The 13,232-nt window shown below is 33.6% G+C and overlaps 1 protein-coding gene across 4 annotated transcripts in view; it reads left to right on the top strand.

The window, feature by feature from the left end:
* LOC143244860 (CD9 antigen-like) overlaps positions 1 to 13,232 on the top strand; it is a 62,691-nt gene that overhangs the window by 23,672 nt on the left and 25,787 nt on the right. The window lies entirely within an intron of this gene.

The raw sequence follows: 13,232 nt of genomic DNA, 5'->3' as shown, positions 1-13,232 counted from the left end.
GCGACCGGGATTCGAACCCGCGACCCTCAGCTTACGAGTCGAACGCCTTAACACGCTTGGTCATGCCGGGCCCAAAATACATAGAATGAGTAGTTTAAGCTACTCGTCCATTTATATATTCTTGAGCCCACCGAGAGGAATCAAACCCCTGATTTTAGCGTTGTAAATCCGGAGATTTACCCATGTACTAGTAGGAGGCAAATGTTCAATAACAATAATAATTGTAGGCGGAATGGGTTGTGAATTCCAATTAACATGCCCCTTGATCTAGACTATCATCCAACCAAGATTAGTTGAGATTAGTCCAGAGACCTGAGAAATAGTTAGGTAATGAAGAAACAGACAGAAATTCACATTTTTTGTAAATTATATACTTATTCTAAAGTTAATAACGTTACTCTTTTCAAGTTGAGTAAATCTTTGAATTTTTTTAAGTCAATATACGATTTATAATAGTACAATGTAGCCCTTTTTTGAAATAAAAATACTAACCACTGCTTACGCATGAAGGTAATACCACAGAATAAACCATACTTTTAAACATGCATAATTTTGGGTCAACATTCTTCTGGTAATACACTAACGAAACTGCGATAATAAACCTACTAACTCACATTAATTTAAATAGAATAATTCACTCCACGGTTTCTTAAACACTGAAATGTTACGTATTATAATTTATCTAGGACAAGTCTCCAAGTTATTATGTTACATATACTAGATATTAAAATTTCAAATAGTCGTAAGTTTGAATTTTAATTTAAAAGTTCATTAAATATTAATAAGTATTATTTTTTTATATTTGTCAACAAGATTGACACACAGTTTTTTTCAACATATAAGTTTTAATATACGATTTATAATAGCAATTATGGTTTATATACAAAAGTTTTACAAATTTACAAACAATACTAAGTCTTATATCCAATTTAAAACTGAATATTTTATTGACAATTCAAGTCCATGAAGAACAAATTAATTTTGATTTCACATTGTCACACTTCGCTTAGCTAACTAGCTGTTGTTTCTTGGTTCATCTCACACCGCTTACAAACTGACTTCTTTTCGGCTGAGATATTTAATGTCCTCATAGAAATGATAATGTTCAAAATCTATAAACGGTTCTTGTCAAATTCTACAGTTTTCCTATGAATTGAAAGCAATTATAGCTTAGAAGGCCTATAGCACACTGAATGTAGCTGACTAATAATATTTTTCTACTGTCTGTCGGCTTGCTGTTTTTATACGGTTCACGCGAGTTTTTATAAGTTTCAACAATGTTTGAAAACAAACTAGCGCTTTCAAGAAACAAATATTGTTGTTTTTTTGTTCTCAAGAATCTTCTACAAATTTAGAGAACAGACGGGACTTGCGCAATACCCACTAACAATATAAGTCACATTGAAAAAAGAAAACTACACTGAAACAAGCGTACTATTAAAATAAACGTATAACGGTAATCCGTTACAGAATAGTTCAGCAGTGTCACTTCTTTATCGTTTAATTTAAGTCGACTTTAGAGATTTATTAACAGTTTTTACCCGAGACGATTCTTCAGTTCGGATTTTTTGTTTATATACTCGCCTTTATATCAGCTCGTTTGAAATATGCTTTCAATTTGTCTAGTATAGACCTAAATTGATGTTTTCATCACTTTGTGATGTGAATTATTGGAAAAATAAGTCATTTTTGGCAAAATACAAAATAAAACCCGTGACGTAGTCAGAAGAGAAGTATAGTTTCAAGCTGTGTTTGATGAGAGTTTTAAACATATGTTGACTATACTACGGCATTTTAACCAATGGAACATCTTTTCTGAAAATAAATTGTAGTCAGGGCTCAATTGAATCTTGTTCGGCGTTTCATTTTGAGTGCCTATCTAAAGGTATTCTATAAGGCTTGTTTGTTTGTTTTTGTTTTTAATTTCGCGCAAAGATACCCAAGAGTTATCTGCGCTAGCTGTTCCTAATTTAGCAGTGTAAGACCAGAAGGAAGGCAGCTAGTCATCACCACCTACCTCCAACTCTTGGGCTACTATTTTACCAAAGAATAGTGGGATTAATCGACACATTATAACGCCCATACTGCTGAAAGGGCAAACATGTGACGAGGATTCGAACCCGGGATCCTCAAATTACGAGTCAAGTGCCTTATGCACCTGGCCATGCCGGGCCGTTCTATAATGCACGTTTATTTCAATTAGACTGCGATGAAATATTCTATCTATAATTTTTACAATATCACCCTTAAATGTTATTGTGAGTTGAATAATACAAATTTGATAAAATATCTTTATATTTGAACCGAACAATAAACAAGAAGTCCTTTGGTCTTTAATTAGCAAGAACTTGATAATCCATAATTTCACTGGTCTCAGCGTAAGCTCAATTAACAGTTGGTTACTTTTAATTCTTTCTCATTTATAAAAGATGCATCGAAAGCTTTTGTACAAAGTTGCATGAAAGTTAGAATAAATTTTCTAAGATAAAGGTTAAAATGTAATGCTTAATGTTGTGGACTCTAATGTAATTATTTCATTTCGCTTGGATTTGTTCTGATCATATCACAGAAGCAATCAAAAAGTTAATTAACAGGTAATTAACGTTATTTAGTGATGAACTATCTGCTGAACAATTTTCCAATTGTGTTGGAATAAAAATTAAATTTAAACAAAATCCATGTTTTATTTGTTTTTGAATTTCGCGCAAAGCTACTCGAGGGAAATCTGCGCTAGCCGTCCCTAATTTTGCGGTGTAAAACTAGAGGGAAGGCAGCTAGTCATCAACACCCACCGCCAACTCTTGGGCTACTCTTTTACCAACGAATAGTGGGATTGGACGTCACATTACAACGCCTCCAAGGCTGAAAGGGCGAGCATGTTTGATGCGACCGGGAATCGAACCCGCGACCCTCGGATTACGAGTCGAGTTCCTTAGCCACCTTGCCCTGCCGGCCCAGTGACTTTGGACTTTTTTGTACATAAACTTCATTTGTAATGGTTTTCTCAACGCCAAACTCTCCAATTTCTCTAGGCCCGGCATGGCCTAGCGCGTAAGGCGTGCGACTCGTAATCCGAGGGTCGCGGGTTCGCGCCCGCGTCGCGCTAAACATGCTCGCCCTCCCAGCCGTGTGGGTGTATAATGTGACGGTCAATCCCACTATTCGTTGGTAAAGAGTAGCCCAAGAGTTGGCGGTGGGTGGTGATGACTAGCTGCCCTCCCTCTAGTCTTACACTGCTAAATTAGGGACGGCTAGCACAGATAGCCCTCGAGTAGCTTTGTGCGAAATTTCCAAACAAACCAAACCAATTTCTCTATTCTAAAAACGTAGTTCGACACTATTTACAGACGTTAAATGCCATCCAGGCTAGTGAGCCTAAATATCTTGCTAATCAGTGTTTGAAGAGTCTTTGTTATGATATAAGTGCTGTATTCTTCACTGTTTGTAGACATTGACATTCATAAAACTAGATTCGTCATTACTTGTAGCAGTTAATCTGAGTACTATATTCTTCAGCACTTACAACAACTAATTTTTATAAAGACTGTATTAATTGTTGTTTGTAACAACTAAACTCTTTAAAGACTGCATTCCGGTAAAAGTGTCTAGATAAACATAGAGAAGGAAACGACGACTGTGGACAGACGATATTTATGCTCTATGCGCTTCAGCACTGGCCCGGCATGGCCAAACGTGTTAAGGCGCGCGACTCGTAATCTGAGGGTCGCGGGTTCGAATCCCCGTCTCACCAAACATGCTCGCCCTTTCAGCCGTGGGGGCGTTATAATGGTTCGGTCAATCCTACTATTTGTTAGTAAAAGGGTAACCCAAGAGTTGGCGGTGGATGGTGATGACTAGCTGCTTTCTCTCTAGTCTTACACTGCTAAATTAGGGATTGCTAGCGTAGATAACCTTCTTGCAGCTTTGCACGAAATTCAAAACAAACCATACTAAAGTCACTATAGTTTCTACACACAGTAATGTCCCGTATCCTTATAACATTTGTATGTACCTAGGTATAAAAAGTGGCTCGGTAGTATGTTGATAAAAAGCAATGTAAATATTAATAAACAAAAGCACGTACTCGTAATAAACTAAACTATGATGCTGTCACTTTATATCGTACTTAACGTTATATTTAAGTGTAGTTCTAGTAGATATTGCATAAACATTCTCAAGAGATGCAAATGGATGTGTATGATACTCTAATGAACTGTATTTCTATGTGTGTTTATTATTAAATTCAATAAAATTCTCAAATGGATCTCTTCTCCGATTACTCTTTTATCATGGCATTATTTTCTACTCGATGTATAAATACAACAACGTTATAAAACACAGGTGTTTTTCTTATAAAATATAGATGATGTAGGATTTGCTAAATAAAGGAACACAAGAGGTCAAAATAAGCTATGAACTATTCTTTGTACATGTAGATTTCCATTAGATTGTTTCCAAAATAGTTTTAGTAACGACAGAACTTTTATCTATTTCAACAGATCTACAAATGTGATTGTTTTATTCTGCTCCACATTTCAGGAAAGTAATAATCCCAAAGTAAAGCAAAACAAGTATTAAAGTTTGTCTGTATTAAAGTAAAACCACAAGGAGCTATCTACTGTGTTAACTGTGGAAAATCAAACCCCGGGTTTTAGCGTTGTTAGTCTGTAAACTTGCAACTTCTAAAGCAGGAAAATCAAACTATTAACTATTAATTATGTACAGGTTTTGTGTGGCAGTTAATATCAAAATAAGCATTGTAAACGCATGTTTGCTGTAACAGATGAGGAATATTATGCAGAAGTAAAGAAATAAGTGGCTATGAAAGAATGGATGCGGCAGTATAATGTGACTTACTGTACTGACGGAGAAAAATGATACGAAGCTGTAAATGTATCTATTTTAAAGTCCGGACTCTTGTAAGAGTTACAGATATGGCACAAACGAGTTAAATAAGCTTACTGTGGATTCTAGGTACGTAAGCAATATTTCTTGTCTTACCAGCAAAAGAACGTTTGAACCTTTTAGCGTTTCAAGTGGGTATTTATGATTGTCCAGCTTTCAAGTTAAGATCAGAATTCGATTTTGTTCACCTTATGGAGGTATAGAGTATAATTTTGAAAGTCAACTGCACTTCATAAGAACAATGTTCGAAGTTATATGTTAATCTTGAAACTGCTTCATCGATCTTCATTAATTATATGGCACTGATTATGCACAATTATTCCCATCATGTGCAACTGGGTTCTGCAATAAACGACGAGGTCTATGTTAGACCCAAATTCTTGAAAAATATTTTTACATATCGTCGACTTTACGTAAATGTAAGTTCTAGAGATATAATAAGGTAAAGTGAAGACGCACAAATTCACTGGATCTGCATCAGTGAACATGACCATATGTAGCCCAATGAAATCTGAGGTAAGTCCAGAAGGTAGATTGTGAGAATATAAAGTATACTTGTCTTCTGACCAGATTCATTTCAGATACAGTAGGAGTTTATAGAGATGTACTCGCCAGATTTGTGTTATTTCTATCACATGAAATTAGGAAAGTATTATCAGCCAAATTTATGAAAGTTAAAGTGGAAATACATGAGAGGTGTTAGTCAGTTTTGTGCTATTTGTGCTGCGTGAAACTAGGACGGTACACCAATTAGTTTCATACAAGTTCAAGTGAGTATATAACTTACACCAATTAGATTCGTGCAGTTAAGCTGAGAATTAGTTTCATGTAGTAGGTATATTTCATGTTGTTTCTACTGCATAAATTTAAGAAGCTATATCATTCAGAATAATGTAGTTAAAGTGCAAGAGTAAACAGATTATTTTGCTTGTGTTACTAATTACATTTAAACTAGTTATTTAGGCACTACGTACTAAAGAGAAATATATACTAACCACAATGATTTTACCATTCTAGTTCGATATATATAATTCTAAGTGTGCTGATCTGTTTTTTGCAATGACATTTTTATAACTCAAACTCCTTGAGGTAAATGATGCAACTATTAATACTTTAATAAGTTACTGAGATATAATAACACTTTAACAGCCGTATCTATAATGCTCAAAATACCGTGATGTTGAAGATGTTCGATGGTCATATTAATATATAACAAATGTTTTGAAGTAAATTAGATTCTCCATGTTTTTATTTCGGCATACTTATATCATTTGAACTACATTAAATTTATTAGTCAGACTTATACTTATCAGGATTATAAATAGACATGAAGTATACGAACCATTAAATATACATTTTCATCATCAAAACTTCTGTTAGAATGCTCAAAATTTTAAGTTTATCTATTTTAGATATAAATATGTGTGTTTTCTTGACATTTTAACATGTTCTTAAGAGATGGATAGCCGATTGTGTAGCTTTGTGCTTAATTCTAAATAAACAAACTTTTTCTGTGCTGAAGTATTTTAAAATATACTAATCGTTTTTTCAACATTTATCAGAATTTATCCAAACATTTTATGGTCTTCACTGCGCTTTCTGTAGAGAATAGATTTAAATAATTTAAATTCTATTTTCCACCACTGGTACACAAACCCAGATTTAAATTTTTCAAATATATATGCCTTATTAATTTCGCTAACGTTCCATTATGGTATATAAGATTGTGAATTTTTTGTGCTCCAGACTTCTTTAGTGACTCTGGAACGCTATTTTATCTTATTAATTCAGAACTAGCCTAGATTTCATAATCTGTCAGAACCTATTTAGAATTTATTAGAATTACGGCCAAAAGCATCGCTAACGACAATAATACCCAACTGATGAATTAATGTTTTTTATTTTTAATTAAACTATAGTCATTACAGAATTAATTTTTAGTTCTGATATATGTATATAGGTAAATGTATTAATCAAAATTAATAATACTATTTTGCTAATCTGTTAACTAAGCAATATTTTTAGCCGTGATATGTTTTACCTATACTTTTATCTTAGTGGGTCAGTATTTGGGCATTGACAGTTAAATTACCATTTATTATAGGACTGGAATGTGTATATAATCATCAGTGACAGGCATAACAAATCAGGATGAGAAACGTCACCACGTTGTTTGTACTTTATTACATGCCAATAAAGAAAATAAGAACCAGAAAATTCGAAGCTTTGTTTTGATGAAGAAACGCAGGCTAAAAATACACGTTTGTTGATTTAATATTAATATTACCATGTAGTGTGAAAATACAAAGAAATTGTTGAAAATTTAACAAAGGAAAAACAATATATGGTCAATCTTTTGGCCAAACATTTTGGAGATCACTTAATCCGAATGTTGACCACATGGTTATTTTTCTTCAAGCAAGTCTCAAACATTTCTTTGTATTTTCAGTTTGTTTTTTTATTTACTCTCTAACGGGATTTATTTGTTATTCGAATTACTTCTAACAAATAAGTTATATAAAAGTAGTTAAGATTTTAACTGGATACTTTCCTGAAATCAGAATCTCAGTTTCGAAGCTTAATAGAAGTTTAATTTAAGTTGTTCTAATCATCACATCAAAAATACATTGACTCCAGTTTAAGAACATTTTTTAATCTGTTTCTTTCGTAGCCGAGAAAAGACATTTCAAGCCCGATACTGAGTCATTTTTAATGATGATACTTTGTAATGATTCTAATAACACGACTCTAATTCTCTTTTATCTGAAAGTGAATATTTAAATTACTCACAATTATTTCGTATTATAAATACATTTTCCAGCAAACTACTTGAAAGCTTTTATATGATCTACCGGAACTATTTTTCTTTCGCTTGAAATATTTGTTTATTTCCACTTCGTTATTCTAATGAGCTTTGCATTTACCCAAGTATTAACCAACAACAATTATTTATCCAGAAAGTGCTTCATCTAGGCCATCCTATCCATTAAATTTAACTAAACACCAAAAAACTCAAAGGCAGCTCTTGTCATTCAAATATTTATCAAGCTTACCCTCAAGTTTCCTTAGATTAACTACATTTACCACAGTTACGTTCATACCTTTCCAAAGTTTAACCACCCTATTTCAAAAATAAAGCTGTCTTGGCTTAAGATGACTCCTAAGCTGCCAAAATTTATACGTGTCCTTGAACCTTATCTTTTTCACCATTAGAAACAAAAATTGATGAATCTACGCTATCAGTTTTAAAGACTTCAATAAAACCTACTCTAACCCTATCTTTTTCTTTCAAGAACAAAGAGAGTTCAGAGATCTTAATCTGTCCTCATATGACAAAATTTCCATCCCATATATCATCTTAATAGTCCTCTTTTGAACCACCTCCAACGATTAAACATTCTTTCTAAGATAAGGAGTCCAAGACTAAACACAGTACTCCAAATGCGGCATAACCAATTACTCTTGCAATAAAACTTAAATCTGTTTAGACTGGTATTCTGCATTTCTGTAAATAAAACAGCATCTTTTTTTTCCATTTAGCTAGTTTTCTATCTAATGAGTCAGTCTGTTCCTCATACAGAAATAACATTTTAACAAGCCTTTCATGTGTTTCCTTTTCAGACGTTTTCTGAAAATCAAGATACGTCAAATCCACATCCGCACCCTCATCTTCGCAAGAATATCAAAAGATTAGTAAGGCAAAATCTTCCCCAAAATAAACCTTGATGACTACCCAGCCAAATTTTAAACTTTATTAACTGTCTTTAAAAAGCATATTCTACTTTTCCCACAACTAATGCAAAACTAATAGGTCTACAGTTAATGGGATAGTTTTTATCACCTTCTTTAAAAAGGGCTAACATTAGCCAACTTCCAATCCTCTAGTACCTGCCTACTATTCAAATACTTACACAAATAGTAGCAAATGGCTCACATGTCTAATCATTAACCTCTTTAATGGGTAAATACCATCTAGCCCAAGAACTTCATCATGCATTAAACTTCGTAATTTGTCTTTAAAATCTCAAAATTAATGTGATCATCTTATTCAATCTCATTTCCATCTAGCTAAACAAAAAACAGCAATGACCAATAACAAATATTTTGATAATTATACGATTTTTACTTTAAAAATTATACGATTTTTACTTTAATAAAGTCTAAAGTAGTTGTAAATAACATATTTTCATGTTTAGATAGAAAATAATGAACATTGTATTTATTAATCTCCTTTGTTTTCTTAAATAGAAGTCTTAATCAACTTAGTATGAAAACATAGGAATGTTAAGAAAACAGCTGTTTCAGCCACAATTATCAGTCACTACGTGGCAGAGAATTACAACCATATGGCGATTCACTGTCTTATTGTTGCGGTTTTCCCGTAGCTTACGTCATCTGCACGATGTTATACCTTAATTTTTGACAAAAAATATATAAACGTTAGTTGTCTTTCTCCTAAATAAAAACAAGTATTTGTTATTAAGGTATTTCGTTTTTCTTGCGTGTTTCACATCACTTTAATTACTTACATGCTATGGCTTACTTTTTGAGATGAAACATTTAGAATATTTAAGAATAATTCGTTTTGAATGTGTGTGGGTGTGTTCTCTTACAACAAAGCCACATTGGGCTATCTGCTGATTCCAACGAGGAGAATCGAATCCCTGATTTTAGTGTAGTAAATCAGTAGACTTTCCACTGTGCCAGTGGGAATTTGTTCTGAGACCATCTTGTTCCACAAGTTACTGTTTAACAAAAATGCAGCAAAAACATTATTTTAGAATCCTTTTATAACGTCAGTTGTCTAAATTTGAAGACTTTTGATGTGCAATATAAATCGCATTAATGATAAAACAATATATTTTGTAAACATGGAAATGTGACATTTGGTGCTAATAATGGTGGTTTCACAGTGATTTAGTGTCAATAAATATATCATAGTTGAATTTTATACCACCTGAATTAATTTTATATCTTTGAAAGTATGATATACACTCCCCACGTTCTAACTCGTTAGACAAAGATAGCCTATCTTATTTCCATAAGTTGTTTATATTGTCTTTGTATGTTTTTGTTCGTCTTTACATTACATTTCAAGTGGTAATTAAAGATATTAGTATATGTACGTCATCTATACTTACTACGCCTTAGTTCCTTTATATTCTTCGCTTTCCTTTCATGAAGGGTTTTTATTTTATTTTGATTCTATTGACAAAAAGATTTCCGTTTTCCTGATTTTTTTAACGTTCGCATGCTTTCCAGTTCCTAACTCGTCACTGCACTCAAAACGTTTGGCTTCATGCCAAGTTGGTCCGTGTTCGATTAGTTCTAACTTCGATAACTCAAGTCTTGAGCAACGTTGCAACCAGAAGGTATTTGTAAAGCCCATAAGTGCAAGTTAACCCTAGGCACGGTGTGTGTGCCCTCGAAACACTACCAAGAAAGGAATCGAATACAACGTTCATATGGAATTTTCTTTTAGCTGCTATATCATTTTATACTCGTGTATTACTTATAACATGAATACTATAAACATTCACTTGATTTTTTTTACACTCACATTCTTTTAGCTAGCCATTATACAACAAAATCTGACCCACAGGTACTTCTCAATGATCTTAAAGCTTGATGCGGGTTAAAAGCAAACTTCTGTTAATGACGCTACGAAAATGTAATATTTGTTTGTTTTAAATTTCGAGCAAAGATATACGAGAGCTATCTGCGCTATCCGCCCCTAATTTTGCAGTGTAAAACTAGTCATCACCAACCACCGTCAACAATTGGGCTACTCTTTTACCAAATAATAGTAGGATTGACCGTCACATTATAACGCCCACCACGGCTGAAAAGGCAAGCATGTTTGATGTGACAGGGAGTCGAACCCATAAACTTCGGATTACAAGTCGAGTGCCTTAACCGCCTGGCCATGCCGGACCTGACATTTGTGGCGACATCTTTCTAATTTAAATATATTTTCTGAGATACTGTTCCTGAATTCAGCGGATGTTCTCAAATTAGCGTATGGTATTTTTTTTTAAATACAAAATATTCTGGTATCAACAATTCGTAACTCACTACGTAACATTATGTCAACAGCCCTATAACTTTATCTCAAGTTCTTTAATGTATTTAGATTAAAATGAAAGTTTGCAATCAATGCATTCCAATATGGCCAGGTTTCAGTTTGCCTGATACCATATATTAGTTTGATAAATGAAACTACAAATTCGATATAATATTATAAAGAAATGTCTGAACATTTTTTAATGTGCAACTACTTGTCAGTTCCTGAATTTGAAAATAACTAAATAGCTAAACGTGAAGTCAGTTTTGAAATATAAATTATATTAGTTGACACTCAGTGATTAAGCATATCGATATATCTAAGTAGTATGAAAGTAAATTTCTGTGAAAAACAGGTAGTTAAACTCTAATATATTGGATTTTAAATATTTATAGAATTAATTTGCCTAAGATATAGGGATATAAGACATTTTATCTTTAAGCTGAAACTTACTTTTATCAGATTACTCACTAAGCAGTCCGTTCTCATACTAATTTCTAGGTAGATGCATTAATGAATATTTGGGCAAAAACTGTTAAGACGTGTCATCCACACTTAATGTTCTAACAAGTAATTATCACATTATCAAGTAAAAACGTTTTTAACTGTGAGTTACTCATTAAATTTTCAGCAGTTGATGAGATTGTCTAACTTGGAGGCCCGGCATCGCCAGGTGGGTTAAGGCGTGCGACTCGTAATCCGAGGGTCGCGGGTTCGCATTCTCGTAGCGCCAAACGTCTTAGCCCTTTTAGCCGTGGGGGCATTATAATGTTACGGTCAATCCCCCTCTTCGTTGGGAAAAGAATAGCCCAAGAAGAGTTGGCGATGGGTGCCTTCCCTCAGTCTTACAGTGCTAAATTAGGGACGACTAGTGCAAATAGCCCTTGAGTAGCTTTGCGCGAAATTCAAAACAGACTAACTGGGAGATCAAAAATATGGACATTATTCAAAACAAAATTCAGTAACATAATGAATACAACAAAACTAACTCTTGCCACATAGTTCCCAGTAACTGAAGCAAAATATAGCAGCCACGTATTTATTTTGTTTAAAAGAATTTTAAGGTATTACTGTACAATTTATTTTAATTGAAAACATTTTAAGGTATTACTGTATCCAGTCACCTAAAGCATATTAATCAAAGAGGTAAAATCATAAGATATACTTTACGTCAATCAAGAGAAATATAATTTCTTGTTATTAAACTTTGGCATAAAATATAAAGTGATACTTGCAAATGAAGTTTAATATTTTAGAACCATTCAAATCTACATACTTTTATATAGATATTAAGCATCGTGGCACCCAACTTATTTTGATTAGTGATAAGAACTCGGTCAATATGTTTTCAAACTTCTGATCTAGTTTTTCATCCGACGAAAAATAACACGATTATTTTCTAATGAGCGTGAACAGTTATGTTGGAAATACATCAGTTAGAAAACTGTAAAGAGGATAAATGATCCAGTTCTGTTACACCAAACAGTCAGGTCACTCACTCTTCGTCTGGTTCACATAACTTGTCTGCCTCTTAAGTAAAAAGAACAGTTCATAGTGATAAATTCCCGCATCTAGAACTGGATCTGAGCCAAGTGTCGTTCAGAAAGATATGTGATTGACTACTGTTTGTACGTGATGCAAAAAAATACTCTTTTATTTCTCAGTTTTTACTTCTTAATGGATACCTCCTGCTGTGCTTTCTAATTACGGCTCGTGTTTGTCTTTACTTCAGGGGTAATAACTGTTTTATTCTCGTAATGTTTGTTTGTTTGTGAATTTTGCGCAAAGCTACTAGAGGGCTATCTGTGCTAACCGTCCCTAATTTAGCAGTGTAAGACTAGAGGGAAGGCAACTAGTCATCACCATCCACCGCCAACTCTTGGGCTACTCTTTTACCAACGAATAGTGGAATTGACAGTCACATTATAACGCCCCCACGGCTAAAAGGGCGAGCATGTTTGGCGCGACGGGGATGCAAAACCGCAACCCTCAGATTACGAGTCACACGCCTTAATACGCTTGGCCATACCGGGCCTCTCGTAACATTAGTACAGTTATAAATTATTGATGACATTACCTGAAACATGTTCTAACTCGTTTTCGGTTGATGAAATAACCAAAAGTATTTTCTTTACAGATTTTGCAAAATTTTACCCTGAACAATTTATATAAAATATGAAACCCACAAAAACTCCCACAAAATATCTGAAGTTGTATGTCCGATATTTTTATTCCATTTTGTTTTGTGTTTTTTTGTAATCTG

Source organism: Tachypleus tridentatus, chromosome 1 (assembly GCF_004210375.1).
Source record: "Tachypleus tridentatus isolate NWPU-2018 chromosome 1, ASM421037v1, whole genome shotgun sequence".
Classification (NCBI taxonomy): Eukaryota; Metazoa; Arthropoda; class Merostomata; order Xiphosura; family Limulidae; genus Tachypleus; species Tachypleus tridentatus.
Note: the sequence above shows the minus strand (reverse complement) of the source record. Positions and strands in the feature narration are given on the sequence as shown.